Source organism: Phyllostomus hastatus, unplaced genomic scaffold (genome assembly GCF_019186645.2).
Source record: "Phyllostomus hastatus isolate PE091 unplaced genomic scaffold, TTU_PhHast_1.1 phas_contig_10, whole genome shotgun sequence".
In the NCBI taxonomy this organism is placed as follows: Eukaryota; Metazoa; Chordata; class Mammalia; order Chiroptera; family Phyllostomidae; genus Phyllostomus; species Phyllostomus hastatus.
The window spans coordinates 1,047,742-1,062,027 of NW_025333499.1; the positions used below are offsets into that span (position 1 = coordinate 1,047,742).

The 14,286-nt window shown below is 47.3% G+C and overlaps 2 pseudogenes; one reads left to right on the forward strand and one right to left on the reverse strand.

Annotated features, from left to right (window-relative positions):
• Positions 1-384: 384 nt before the first annotated feature.
• On the reverse strand, positions 385-8,080 carry LOC123814553 (annotated as a pseudogene).
• Positions 8,081-11,008: 2,928 nt separating this feature from the next.
• On the forward strand, positions 11,009-14,028 carry LOC123814560 (annotated as a pseudogene).
• The last annotated feature ends 258 nt before the right edge of the window (positions 14,029-14,286 follow it).

A 14,286-nucleotide genomic window follows, 5' to 3' on the forward strand; every position in this document is an offset into this window, starting at 1 on the left:
TATCCTTACATATTTGTTAACCAATTGTTTCATTAGTTACACAAAAGAGCATGTTTAAAATCTCTAATTTCATTGTAAATTTGTTTCTATCCATTTTTGTTTTGCATATTTCAAAATTATATGACTGCTTTCCAATTTCTAAATATTTTCCACTTGAATGTATCCCTTTATCATTATCAAATATTCTTTATATGTGGTAGTATTTCTAAATTCAAAGTCTATTTTGCCTGAAAATAATATAAACACACTAGTTATCCTTTTAGTTTTAGCCTTTTTGTGTCCTTATGTTTAAGGTCTATCTATTTTTACAAAAACATATAATTAAATGTTTTTTTATCCCAAGATAGTTTTATTTACTTGCAGCAAGTAAAAGAGACAGGGGATTCACCTCCAAAGCTCCGCTGTTATTCTTGAAGTTGGATTTAGATCTAGAATTTTATCAAGCAGGTCATAAGCTTCATCAGATACCTTGTCCCAGCCTTCTAGATTGGTAATATATGCATCAAAACAACCCCCACAGCCATTTCTGTTCCCTTTATATAATAGATTCCCAGAGGGCTGTGCTTGAGGTGTCTTTGTATGAGGTGAGAAGCTCTATGATCAGTCTCCTCTGAAAAGTTGGGTCATGAGAAGCAGGCTCTCATATATCACTTGTTAATTTGGGAGTGTTAGAGTCTATACCACTGAGCATCTCACAAAGTTTTCTTAAGTATTGGTACTGAAACTTATTTTCTACACAATACTGATTTGCCAAAGGTTTTAGCAGCCTGGCTAGTTTCTCTGGATACACAAATTGTCATAATTTGAGCCAAAGATGTTAAATCATCCCTTGCTTTATAAAATGGATATCATACATTAAGCAAATTAAGAAATAATACACCTGCACCCTGGCTGGCGTAGCTCAGTGGATTGAGCGTGGGCTGCGAACCAAAGCGTTGCAGATTCGATTCCCAGCCAGGGTACATGCCTGGGTTGCAGGCCATGACCCCAGCAACCGCACATTGATGTTTCTCTCTGTCTCTCTATCTCCCTCCCTTCCCTCTCTAAAAATAAATAAAGAAAATCTTTAAAAAAAAGAAATAGTACACCTGCAAGCCACATATTAATTGCTGTAGTTTGATTGGTGCACTTTGTCAAGGTCTCTGAATCCTGTTGTACCTGCCCTAAGGGTAAACTGTTGCTGCCTTCAAAGGCAAATACTGTGAACTTTACCTGTTGCATAACAGTCACATAGGTCAGGCTAGCAGGGCAAGGACTGGTAGTTTTCTTCATCACACCACTATTCACACCTTTTGTAGAAGCCACCTTCCATTCTGTTGCTAACTTTCTAGATAATACTATACACCCACAGGCTTTCACTGCTTCACAAGTTTCACGCAGGGCTCTCATGTGAAATGGAGCTGTATACAGTATATTGTAACCTCTTCCTCTGAAAACAGAGCACTTGGAAGACCTGCAGATCCATCTTTTCCACCTTTGCCTTGCTTAATCTGAATTTATGTATTTCTGCAGGGACTTTTAACAGAACTTTTTGTGGTGGGCTAGTGATCTAGCTCCTTAGATGCTGCTTGGCCACAGTTCTATCACTTTTCATCTTTTCCATGAAGTGAGGTCTACTTATATTTAATATAATAAAGACATCGTTTATTTTAAGTAATCCTTCTCTGTCTTACTTTGGTTAATTGGAATAGTATTGTTCCACTTTATCTTGCTAATTAGGACTTTAGTTATATAATGTTGTATTATTGTTGCTCTCTTTACCCAAAATATTACAATAAACATTCTTGCCTTATTATAGTCTACCTTAACTTAGTAGTTTAATCACTTCCCAAAGAATGAAAGAACCATAAAACCATTGCTCCATTTACCTCCTTTACGCACTTTACACTATTGCTTTAATATCTTTTGCTTCTACATGCTATAAAAATAGTGTTACAATGGTCAGTATTCTTTTATATTTACAAATTGGTGTGTGTGTGTGTGTGTGTGTATCTTTTCCAAGAAATCTTCACTCTTTCCTATAATTCTGTTTATCCAACTTGGTTCATTTTATTTTATCTTAAAGAACATCTTTGATATATTATGTAGTTTGAGGAAGTTAAATTCTGCCAGTACTTGTCTAAAAACATTATTGTTTTTGAAGCACATTTTTGTTGGGTACGAAACAACACCTTGGGTTATTTTATTTCCTACCTACTTAAAAAACTCATTCCAGCTGTGGCCAGTGTGTCTCACTTGGTTGGAGCATGGTTCCATACACCAAAATGTTGGGGGTTCGATACCTGGCTGGGACAAACACCTAGGTTGTGGGTTCCATCCCCACTTGGGGTGTACATAGGAGGCAACCAATCAATGTTTCTCTCTCCCTCCACTTCCTCTCTCTCTAAAACATCTATAAACATATTTTTTGAAAAGTAATCCCATAGCATCTAGTTTCCATAGTTTCTTTTCAAAGTTCATTTATAAGATGTATTGTTGATCCCTAAAAGATAATACTTCTTGCTCATGATGCTCTTGATATTTCTTCATTTCCATTCTTTTCAACAGTTTATAAAAAGTGTACTTAAATATAGTTCTCGTTGTTTTCCCTAATTGATCATTTCCTCACCTATTAGAATATACTGCACCATTTGTCTTTCTGCCACATGTTTCTAACACTTTAATATATTATTTTCATTATTTTAGGTTTCTTCCTCAGATAACAAACCTTCTAGAGATGTGTCTTTTAATTCAGTCAAAATGTTTTTTTAAAATTAAAAAATATAATAACAAATTAAGTATTTCCTATATCAATTTAACAGTACATTGTACAGAGGAGAACACAAGACCATGGGTCAGAGGTTTAAAACTTGCTCTCAACATAAGATAATTAGGCTTAGGTATTTGGAGTTTTATAAGCTCAAAGGAACCTAACTTTACAGAGTTTTAATGTCCAATAACTTCCTGAGGACCCTGACTTAAGCTCAGGTGAATAAGATCCTAGGGCAAGGGATGACAGGGTCTCTGCTTGCTAAGATTCAAAAAGAAGAGGTAGGGAAGGTCCTAAGTTTCTCATTACCTGCTTCATCTTGGTACCAAACATGGAGCCGCTCACATCAATAACGAACACCACGTTTTTCTCAACAGGTGGAAGGCCTCTGGGGGCAAAGTAATGAATAAAATAGCCGTCGTAAATCTGCACAAAAGAAGCGAAACCACAAGAACTGTGACAGCTGGTCTAAACCAGGTCCCCTCTTATTCTCCTACACAACAAACAGCTCTTTTCCTTCCTAGGCCTTATCACTGCTTCTAGTTAAATAGGCATTTGTGCGATTGTTTCTTCAGTGTCCGTCTCCTCCACCAGAACTGTGTCTCTTCTGTTCAGACTGTCAGTCTAGGACCTGCCCCAGAGCTGTGGAGACTGGCTTGGGGCCCAAGGCTCCAAGGAGCAGGATCTCTGTAATATGTGAGTTCCTGTCCATGAGAGCTGGGCTTGCACAGTCCAGAGGGCCCCTAGGGACATTTTGCCTGGGCTCCAGGAACTGTAACTATTGTTTTAACCTCCCTCTATAGAGTGAGCCTGGGGCCCAGCTCCATTGCTGCCAGGGGCTGGGAGTTTGCAGGGCCTCCCTCTCCTCTCCTCAAACCTCCTTTCTGCTGTTGCTGGGCAGACCAGGGAGGGGAGGAGGGAGCAGAGGCTGAGTGAGCTGTTTGTTCCGAGGGGATTGGTTAGACCAGGTGCAGATGCCTAAGGCTGTGGGGGTTGTGATTGGCTGCTGCCCCCTCCTCCTACTGTGAGTTCCCTCTGCTGAGCCTGGGGGCTGGGGCAGCTGAGGGAAGGAGAGGGGGAGCTGGGAGGGCCCCCAGGACCAGTGTCAGCTCAGCCTAGAGAAGTGTGGGCTTGCTGAGGGTCTGAGCTGCCCAGTAGACTGAAGCTGGCTCTGCCCTGGAATAAACAGCTTCTTGTCCTCTCTGCCATTCAGGCACTCTCTGCTCACCAGGCTGGACACACTGTCTCCTCCTCTCACAGGGGATCCCAGAAGACTTGGGAGGACATCTCCGTCTTCCCTCCACCCCAGCCTTTGAGTGAATTCACAAGCGCCTGTGCAGGCTCTGTGTCTACTTTCTCCTGGCACTCCACAGCAGTTGCCAAAGGCCTGGGTCGACCACCCTGCAACTGCCCAGGCCAGAGGCAGAGGCCAGCAGTCCTTCTCCTCTGTTCCTCCTCTACCTGGGTGAGTGGGAGCCTCGGGGAAAATCACATCCCCACCTCCCGGTGGGCCCAGGCTTACCAGTGGCCCCAACACCTCACATCCTCTAGGTAAGAGGCATGACCCAGGTCACCACCCTCTCACACTGACCTCAGCTGTCATTCCCTCCTACTCTCAGATGTGTCTCCTTCCCTTCCTCGTGAAGAAAATGAAGGCCCCCAGGCCCTGTTCCTTGGACTGCCCACCCAACCCTTGCTCAGGTCCCACACCTCCTCTCTCTACTGAAAGACCAAAAGGTCCCATGTACCCCTAGCGTCCAGCACCTTCTCCACCAGTCAGGCCCTGCCCTCCAACCCAGCCCACAAACCACACAAGGTCTTCTTTAGAATAGAAACATGGTGTGTCTTTTCCAACCACCAAGACAAAGCCTGTTGATCCCAATCCCGCCTGAACTTCCAGCCAGCTTCTCTCCTCCCTGTAGCACGCCATGGTGATGAGGTCCGCACCTGCAAGGCTCTTCTAATCTCCACTTTACTCCTCTGCCCACCACAGACTGCATCCCACCTCCGCCACACCATGATCCTTTCCTCACTAAAGGCAACAATGACTAGTCGGTTTCCAAACTCAGTGGCTCTGTTTCAGTTCTCACCGAACTGCACCACCCTGATGAATTTCACAATTGACGATTACTTCTGCTTTCTTCAAGAACCTTTGCCCCTGCGATTGGGAGATGGGAAACTCTCCTTATTTTCCTACCACCTCTCTGGTCTGTCTACTTCAGTCTCTTTCTTAGGCTGCATTTTCTCCCCCATCCCTTAAGCAGTGCTTCCCAATAGTTTGGAATCATGGCATGCAAGAAAACGATTATGTTTGTGTAGCACAATGGAGGGACATGGTGGGAATTTAGAGCTCTGAGCAGGCTGTGGGCAGTTGGTGGGGCTGGACACCCTGAGGGCTGAGATCAATAGCTCCTTGAATGGGAATCTCAGACCTCAGCAACTGCCCTCCTAGATCTGCTCTTCTGGCTCTATGCATCTTCCCCAGGTCCTCTGGCTAGCTCTCTTGGCGTCAGCTGCCGAATCTCCACTGGCAACTTCACATCTCTTTCTCCAGTCCAATGTTTTCCACTCTTCCCGTGTAACAACTGCATATGCACTCACCACTGGACCTGTTCCCTTTGAGGTCTGAAGCTGCTTCCAATGGATCCTGCCCAGATGATAAATTCATTTTCCACTGCCCATCCTGCCCTTGTGTACCTTTGTCATCTAAGGAACCGTTGCCCACGTGGTCACTCCAGATACAAACCTGAGTGTCACTCCTGAAGGCTCCCGGGCTCCTCCTTCCCACATTCCGCCAGCCACCCAGTCCTCCTGGTTTGACCTGCTGGATATCTTAGGTCCACCCCTCCTCTCCAACCCAAACTTACACAGCCCCAATTCAGGCCTTCTTTCTCTCATGCTTCCCTGCTTCTGTTGTGGCCCCTTCTGTGCATACATCTTTGCAGCTCCTGCTCGATGTGGCCTTTCTAAACACAAACTCATAATGTTATGCTCACTCTTGGCTCCCTCATCACCTTAAGACAAATCGCACGTTCCTTCTCATGAGCCTGCAGCACTCGCAGCCTTTGGTCTCACCTCTTACCATTTCTTGGGCCTGAAATCAGGGCTTCAGGAACTCCGACCCCCCTTGTACTTCCCCTACACACCCCTGGATATTTCCAGCCTCTCTTCTTTGTGTCATGCAGCCCTCAGTTTGCTAGAATGCCTTTGCTCTCTCACAGTCCCCCTCTACTTCCTCCAAGGTGCCTTCCTTGGCCACCTTTTCCCCTCACCATGGCTTCCATCATAACTCGTGTTGTCACTGAAGGAGCACTTCTCCTCTTGTGTCAGTATTGTCTCTCTGTGCTTCACCTGGAGACAGTGAATAGAACCTGTGCATGACTCACCGCAGGTTTCCCACACCAGCCAGCAGTGGGTGTGACACACACTAGCTTCCCAGGCAGTCCTGACTGACTGAATAAAGGGAGTGCATGTTCTGGCCTTTGAAGAATGGGCATACTTGAGTAGGAAAGGTAGGTGTTCTCCTCACCTGCCTCAGGGGTTCCTGGTGAGGATATGCAGGAGTCAAGCCACACAGTGGGTGGGAGTATGGGTCATACTATTTAATGCCTATAGTTCCACCTATTCTACTTGCTTCTCCACTCCAGGCAATAGTGAAAAAGGTAAAAAACAAAAGAAGCAGATAAATACCTCCACACATGCCCCCACAGAACACTTGGTCAAGGCCCCTGCTGCCACCTACTGGCAGGGTACCCTCAGCTCCTATTCTGAGAGGGCAAATTACTTTTATTTCCCCTGCCTGGCAGGTTGGATATGCCAAACCCTGTGACCCTGTGCCTCTGCACGTGCTTTCTCCTCTCTCTGCATGGAATTCCCACCAACCTATCTGCCCAGGTGGAGGCAGACTCTATTCGTTTTTCCCACGTTAATTTGAAGGCCAACCCCTTTAGGAAGGCTTAGAACGCTCCTCGGCGATGTCCGTACATCACCCATTCCAGATTTATGCACACACTTTGGACGTTTTATGACTGTTGAGGCTCTATGTGCCTGGCCCCTCAGGGCCGGGACATTCTGGAGGGAGAACAGGTTCTGTGTCCAACTCTTTTCTGAGTTCTCAGAGTCCGTGGGGACAGGACTGGGCTCAAGTAGCTCCGCTGGGTGGAAATGTGCCCACATGTGAATTGAGGAATAAGTAAGTGCATGAGGAGAGGTATAACCAAAGCACTCTATTGGCCCCCAGAAGAGAGCAGAATTGTGGGTGGGGGTGTGGTCATCAGGCAGGTGGCGTTTGAGCCAGGTCTTTAAGGACAAGGAGGACACTGACCAGTGGGGAAAGGAGGGAGAAAATGTGCACAGGACAGCAGATAGTATGAACGAATGTTCACACAGAGATGAACGGCAGGTTCAGGTGTTTTGGAAGAAAGGTGTATGGCATGATGGGGGTGGCAGCCGGAGGGTCATTGTGTGCTGGGGGCAGTGACAGGTGTGGCAGAAAAGGCTGGCTTGCACCAGACATCTCAGGCTGCTGTGCAATTGTTCTCATTAAGCCAAGGGTCTTGGATCAGTGCTCTACTCCTTAGTAGTGCAAGAGACCTCTGCTTGTTTATCATGAGCGTGGGAGCTCAGATTTTAAGAGGTACCTATTTGGGCAGATGGCTCAAATGAGGCAAAGAGATTTTTTGAAACATGGAGGTACCAAGAAAGTGCGAACGAAGATAGGAGTATCAGAGCTGCAGAAAGTGCGAGAGCCCATAAGTGTGAGAGACCTATTACTGGCCAGTAGTTCACCTTCCAAGAGGATTCGTTAAGAGCAGGCTATGGCTTGATTCAATTAGGAACAGATTCATTTGGAGCTTGATTCAATTTCTACAGTTCCAGGTCCCCAACCCTTTGGGTGAACGAACACACGTGCCTCCCCACATGTGAAGTCATGTATCACCACACATGTGGTTCGTGTGCACTAGTCCTCACTGATCCTTAGGGCGAATGAAATGAGCAGCTTCTGGGGGCTAGATTGTTGCCCAGACCCGTGTGACTCCAGAGCTCATGCTCTTTGCATTCCCCCAGCCACCTCACCTGCACGTCGCCAATGATGTCCTCCATGACGACATCGTACTGGACCACAAAGTCGGCCATGATACCCGAGCTGGAGAAGGTAGACTGGTCTTGCAGTGTCGGGCAGAAGGTGACTCGGACACAGGTCTCTCCCCTCTCGATTCTGGTCGATGGGGGCGAGTCAGCCTCCCCTGTATGGGTGGGGAGGGTTGGGGTGGGATGGTATGGGGGGCTCACTAGCAGAAAGCCAAGCAAGGGGACGTCAAAAGGGGCCATGTCTAGGGAGGTTGAGAAGTAACCTCGGCACCCCCTGCTGTTCCTCCCACCTACAATGCCCTTTCACCTGCCCCAGTGCCACGCTCCTTCCTCTCCAAATCCTGAAACCAACTCTGCCTGCTCTGCCTCTTCCAGCAAGCCCACCCAGCCTGGCAAACCCAGCCCTCCCTTCAGCTCCCAGGCTCTGGCAGTCTGACCCTCCTGCACAACTATGCCCTGGCTCCTTTGCCATCCATCCTGATGCCCAGGGTCATGTCCCCGGGTAGACCAGCAGCCTGGGTCTCCTGCCAGAGAGGGTGTGTGTAGTGTGTCATGGAGAGACACAGACACACAGACAGGGTCTAGGTTTCCTCTTGTGCTCCTTACTGCTGTGGGGAGTTGCAGTCTGTCAAGGTTCTCCTCTGGGATAGAATTTCATGTGCTTTCTTCCCCTGTGCCTCTGACTCTCAGAATCACGTGTGTGAAAATGCCTTTTAGTGCCTCATGAAAACACAGATGAATTTCTGGCCCCGGATGTTTGCTGAGCTGGCCATAAGATCAACTCCTCTGGAATTTCAGTCCAAGACAAATGTCCATTTAAACATGTGTCTGTGCCTCCTTCCCCCCCCCCTCCCCAGAAAATGGAAACTTGGGAATTCTGCCACCCCACCCCTTTCTGCTACAGCTGTCAGGAAGCTTAGGGGGCAAACTGAGGGCCCATGCTCTCTGAGGAGCCTGCTTACATACATTCCCTTGACTTCCTTCCTTTCAGAGGTCTTTGTTCTGTTTTTTATCCCCCCACAGGATTGGCTCTACCCTCTGTTTTAACCTTTAAGGAGCAGGGGGAGGGAGCTGCCATTTTTAGCTTAGGGTGTAAGAGTGCACGCTCTAAGGACTGAGGCTGCCTGTGAGGCCCCGGAAAATTATTCACATTCGCTAAGCCTCAGTCTCCCCATCTGTGGAAAGGAACAGTAGTAGCTCCTGTTTCATAGACAGCATTTGTGGGGATTAAATGCAACTTCATGTAAAGCATTTGGCACCATACTTGGCTCTTAGGAATTGCTCGATAATTGCAACGATCGCAGTTATCATCAAATCTTCATACTCTGCACCAGTGATTTGCAGGGAGGAATTTTCTGAAATTCTCACCATGGTCCTGGGCCGCGGATGGCATGTCCTCATTGCGCAGATGGGAAAAGTGAGGCAGAGCATTTGAGTGATTTGCCTGCACCCCCCCACCACAGGGGAAGGTCAATGCTGGGACTGGAACCCATGTCTGTGTGTCCGTCTCTCCTCTGCGAGTACCACACCGTCACTCTGGGTTACCAGGGTCAGATTAAGCAGGAATTCCAAGCTCAACAGCTTGGTGAGGGTGGCCACGTGACCTGGGTGATTTCTCTGTGCTTGTCCACTCATGTCTCAGAGGAGGTGGGTAGGCCAGGTGAGTGGTTCTCTGACCTGGCCAGACATCATCTTCATCTGCAAACTGCTCAGAGACAGACCCTTGGGCCACTCCCCAACCTACCAAAGTGGACTCCAGAGTATAAGGCCCAGGAATCTGTATTTCTTACATAGTGATTCTGATGTAGCCAGTCTGGCCTTCAAATGCCTCTAGTTGGAATCTGAGCAAGGCTGGCAGCCAAGACATCTCCCAGTCTCACGGTGCTTGAGAAGATATCGTCAAGGACATCCTGCACTTTATACTGTCCTCCCACTGCCCTTCCATTCTGGTGGTGATTCCAGAGGAGAGCCAGATTTGGCCAGTGTGGCTTCCACAACACCTAGCAGAATAAATAGGGAAAGTTTCACAGAGCAATTCATTCTGTCATCCCTCATTCACACTTATTTACTGATTCATTCATGCAGTTACTTATATTATTGTACATTCACCCACTCTTCTCTTTACTCACTCATTTCCTTTTACACTCACATTCACTCTCTGTGTCAATCAGAATGCTCCCCAAAACAGATGGCACACTCCATGAGTAATGTGAAGATAAACTAGTAAGACATAATTTTCAGAGGTGTGAACAGGGCTAAGGAAACCCGCAAAGGTTGGGTATATCCCCAAGGACTGCATCAACACAAAGCCATTTCTACCCCAAGAATGGAGGGATGAAGGAAAGGGAGCAGTTGTAAGAAAGTGGCCAAATTTATAACCATGGGGGAGGGAACCTGGGAATTTGGACACATCCAAAGCACAACCCAGTAGATAGGGAAGCATGGGAATACATAGCCCAAACTCTCACAGTGAATGCCCCCATTGCGAGCCAATGTCTCTTGTTGGCAGAACAAGGGAGCCCAGATGATACAATCAACAAAAGTCAGCCTCCTGGGGCACAGAATGGGATGGACATGGGTGGAGAGAGGGTCTAGAGGAGCAAATGGAGAGGAACAAAGAAACCCCAACTTCAGCCCCAAGGTGCACTTGCTCTTGCTTGTGCAGGCCCACAGCAAGATCTGTGATGAGGGCACACAGTACATAGCGACCCAGGCACAACACCACAGCAAGAGTCACAGTTTACTATCTCAGGAACATCCACGTCATACCCCACTCCGTCTATGTATGATGGCACAGTGAGAGTGTACACAACCTAATGGGCTGCATCTAAGGTTATTGTGATCTCTCAGCCCAAGGACAGTAGGCAAAGAGAGCCCCATGCTCCTGCTCTACAGCCTGGTCCAGGAAGCCTTCCCCTGTCCTCTCCTGCCCCCAGGCAGGTCACCCAGGCCCTGGGCTCCATCTCTCCCAGTACTGGCCAATCTCTGACTCTATGGCATGAGCCCCTTCTATCCAGCCAAGCATTATGGGTGCTGCACATTATGGGTGCTGGCTCAATAAAGGGACACATCCTCCCCAGGGTTCAGCCCTGAGTGTGGGCTTGTTAGCACAGGTTCTTGCTGGAGGGAATCGCTTGGGGACGGGACAAGTGGGAAGTGGGGTGCAGGATGGAGTGAGTACCTCTTTTATGGGACACTTGTGCACAGTTGCAGCACCATCTGTTTGCACCTGTGTGGCCTCATTTAATCTTCAAGGCAGCTCTGCGGGCTGGACAGTACTGTCCGGTTTGTGGATGAGGAGGCTGAGCCCCATACAGGAGCAGAGAGCAGCCCCAGGTCACACACAGCTGGAGCCAGGACTGAAAACCAGGCCTTTCTGCCTGCCTCTCAGCATCCCCCACTGCCACAGGTGGTGGTGCCACAGGCAAGGCACCTCACCAGCAGCTGCATCCTTGTGGCTCCCTTTCGGTTGCCTTCAGACTGCCAGCCTCCTCTCGAGATGGACCCTGACCTCTGACTCTTCACCTCTCTCACTCCTTACAGCACAGTCAGAGGCCACTGGAGGCATCAGCCCCACCTTGTGGCACCACCAACATCCAGGGGTCTCCTAGTTGGGGCTGGCCATGGCCTTGCCTGCATAGCTCAGCACCCAGTTTGGACATGTGGCCATCTACAAGTGGCATGCCTCCCTCCACACAAATGTGAGCATGTGCGCACACTGCCTGGCCCAACCTTCACACTCATGGGCACAGTGCACCATGTAATTTCCCATGGACTGTCACCCACATCAGTCACAGCAGCTCTCAGCTCTGGGTGCTGCCCATCCACTCTCTGATCTCCACTCACAGAGACCAGGCTGTTCACATCTTACAGGCAGGAGATCCAAGGCCAGAGAGATGCTGGGATGCATCCCAGGCACATGGGGACTGTGTAAGGGAGCTGGAGCAGTTTAACCCCATCACCTACCTCCCAGCCAAGGGCTCCTTCCACCAGAACACACTGCCTGCTGACTCAGAATGCACCATTAGGATGTGTGTACACAATGCCCATGTTTCTCCTTCTAAATGTGTGCCTGTGTCTCTGCATTTGTGAAGATGTTCCTCACACACCATCTGGGACTAGTAACATGCGTATACACAGAAGGAGAGTGAATCCCTTGTTCATCTGGCCTCCCACGGCCCTGTGTGGTTTCTCTCGGTGCTGTTGTTGTTTCCCTCCCTGCACTGATTGTGTCTTGAGAACAGGACACCCTGGCACTCAGGACTGGCTTTAAACCCTGCAGTTACTAATACATGTTTGTGGAATACATGTACATGCCTTATTGAGTTGAGTGAGTGTCTGACAGATTGGGATGCTGCACTGAACCTCTGGAGAGGCTCAACTGGAGAATCAAAGCACAGGCCTCTACAGTTTTGGAGAAAAGCCTTGCCCTTTGCCCAATAAATACTCCTTTTGAAAAACAATTCTTAGCACCTGACGATTATCAAAATTGAATTACTGGCCCTGGTAAACTTTGAATGCCTAACCATGTGACCCCAGATGACTATGCTACCTGGGCTGCCTGGCAATCCTGGCCTTGGTGCCATGTGATCCACCAAGCCATAAAGTTGGGCAGACAGTAACAACACTCTATCACCAAAGGGTGGTGGTTTAACCAAAATCAGTATGGAGCAGGTCCTAAAAGCACAAGTGAGCTGTGGGAGTCTCACCCTCATAGCGCTTGCTCCTGTTGCATTGCTTTCTCTCCCTCAGCTCACACATAGGTCCTTGTGGCAAGGTCCCAATAACAAACTTACTGAAGAAGAAGAAAAAAACCCAGGAGCATGGTTTGCAGATGGTGCTGTATGGTAGGTAGGAGCTAGCTGGTAGTTGACAGCTGTTGTGTTACGGCCCCACTCAGGTGCAAGTCTGATGGGAAGGAAGGAAGGGAAGTCTTCCTAGGAGGCAAAACTCAGAGGTAAGCATCTGGTTGATCTCTATCCACAAAGTGACCTGGCCAGGGGCACTGATCAATAGCAATGAACATTATGCCAGGTGATCAGGCTGGGAAGGAACAATATTGGAGAACTGATAGCAACAACAATAATGCAACAAAATATTTAAAGAGCACTTATTATGTGCAAGGCACAGTCTAACGTCTTCATCTATATATATAGGAGGAGTAAGTGAATGGATCTCTCAGGATGGGCTGAGTGTGAGAATATTTGTGTCCCATCTAAATGTTTACCAAAAAGAGCATGATAATCCACCCTGTGAAAATCTGTCAATAGACCAGTGTTTGTTTGATGAGCCAATGAACAAAATTGCCATAGTAGAAGGGGTGGGTGTTACAGAGGGGTTCAACACAGACTTACCTTCACTTAGGTTGACTAGGCTACCAACACTGCTGAGTGCTCAGTTTCTCCACAGCAGGAACCCCATATGTCACCATTCCCTGGGGAGACCAGCAAGTCCTCAGGTGACACGAGAATTACACTGGACCCTTTCCATCATGGAGTGGGCATCAACCTATCCTTTCTGAAATAATCATGTGTTCTTGAATGGATTTGCCTTCCCTGCCTGCAGTGCTTCTTACCATCATTGTCAGATTTTCTAGTTTCTTTATATCCTTTATACACCATTTAAATATCCCACACAACACAGTGGGAGCATCAGGAAAAGACTAAAGATTACATTGAAGGGAAAAAATAGAAGCAATGTTTTGAACCTGTATAACAGGTGCTTCATCAGCTCGTAAGATATGAGTCTGAAATAGCCAACAGCTTGGTTCTCGAAAGATCACTGAATTGTGTGCAGTTATTTGGGCAAGTGGGTCAGGACCTTATCATAAGACAGGTGGAAGGGGAAAACCAGTCACAATATTTTCTCTAGCAACAAATGAGATGTGGAAATCAGGAGGAACTGAAGCGTACCAAATGGGTGATGCCAGTCAAAAGGCAACATGGCACAGAATCTGAGTATTCCCACCAGGCCTCAGAGATGTGGCATATCTGCATGTAAAAAAGGGGTTTTGAATTTATGTGGAAGGGAAAGTAAACTATGGTGAATACGTGAATAAAAATAATGTGAGGAGACAAGCAATAATGCTTATAGTTAATGACACTATATACCTGAGTTACCAGACAAAAGAGAAACATAGAGTGGACCATCCCTCCTTCAGCCAGTGTTGCATACAGTCTCATTTCTAAATCATGTATAGTCTCTATAGATTCTAAGGGCAAGAATTAAAACATTCTTTTATACATAAAAAAGAAACATCCACCACAATACACTTTATAAACTGTTGAAATATCTCGTACAATATTTTTTCTGGTCAGGAACACATTTCACAATGGAAGAGGCAAGAATGATCTAATGACTATGGGCTTCCTTGCTCTCACATTCTCTCTCTCAATTTATTTTCATTCACCTCATCTTCACCCCATTAGAGAATACAATGTGTGGGT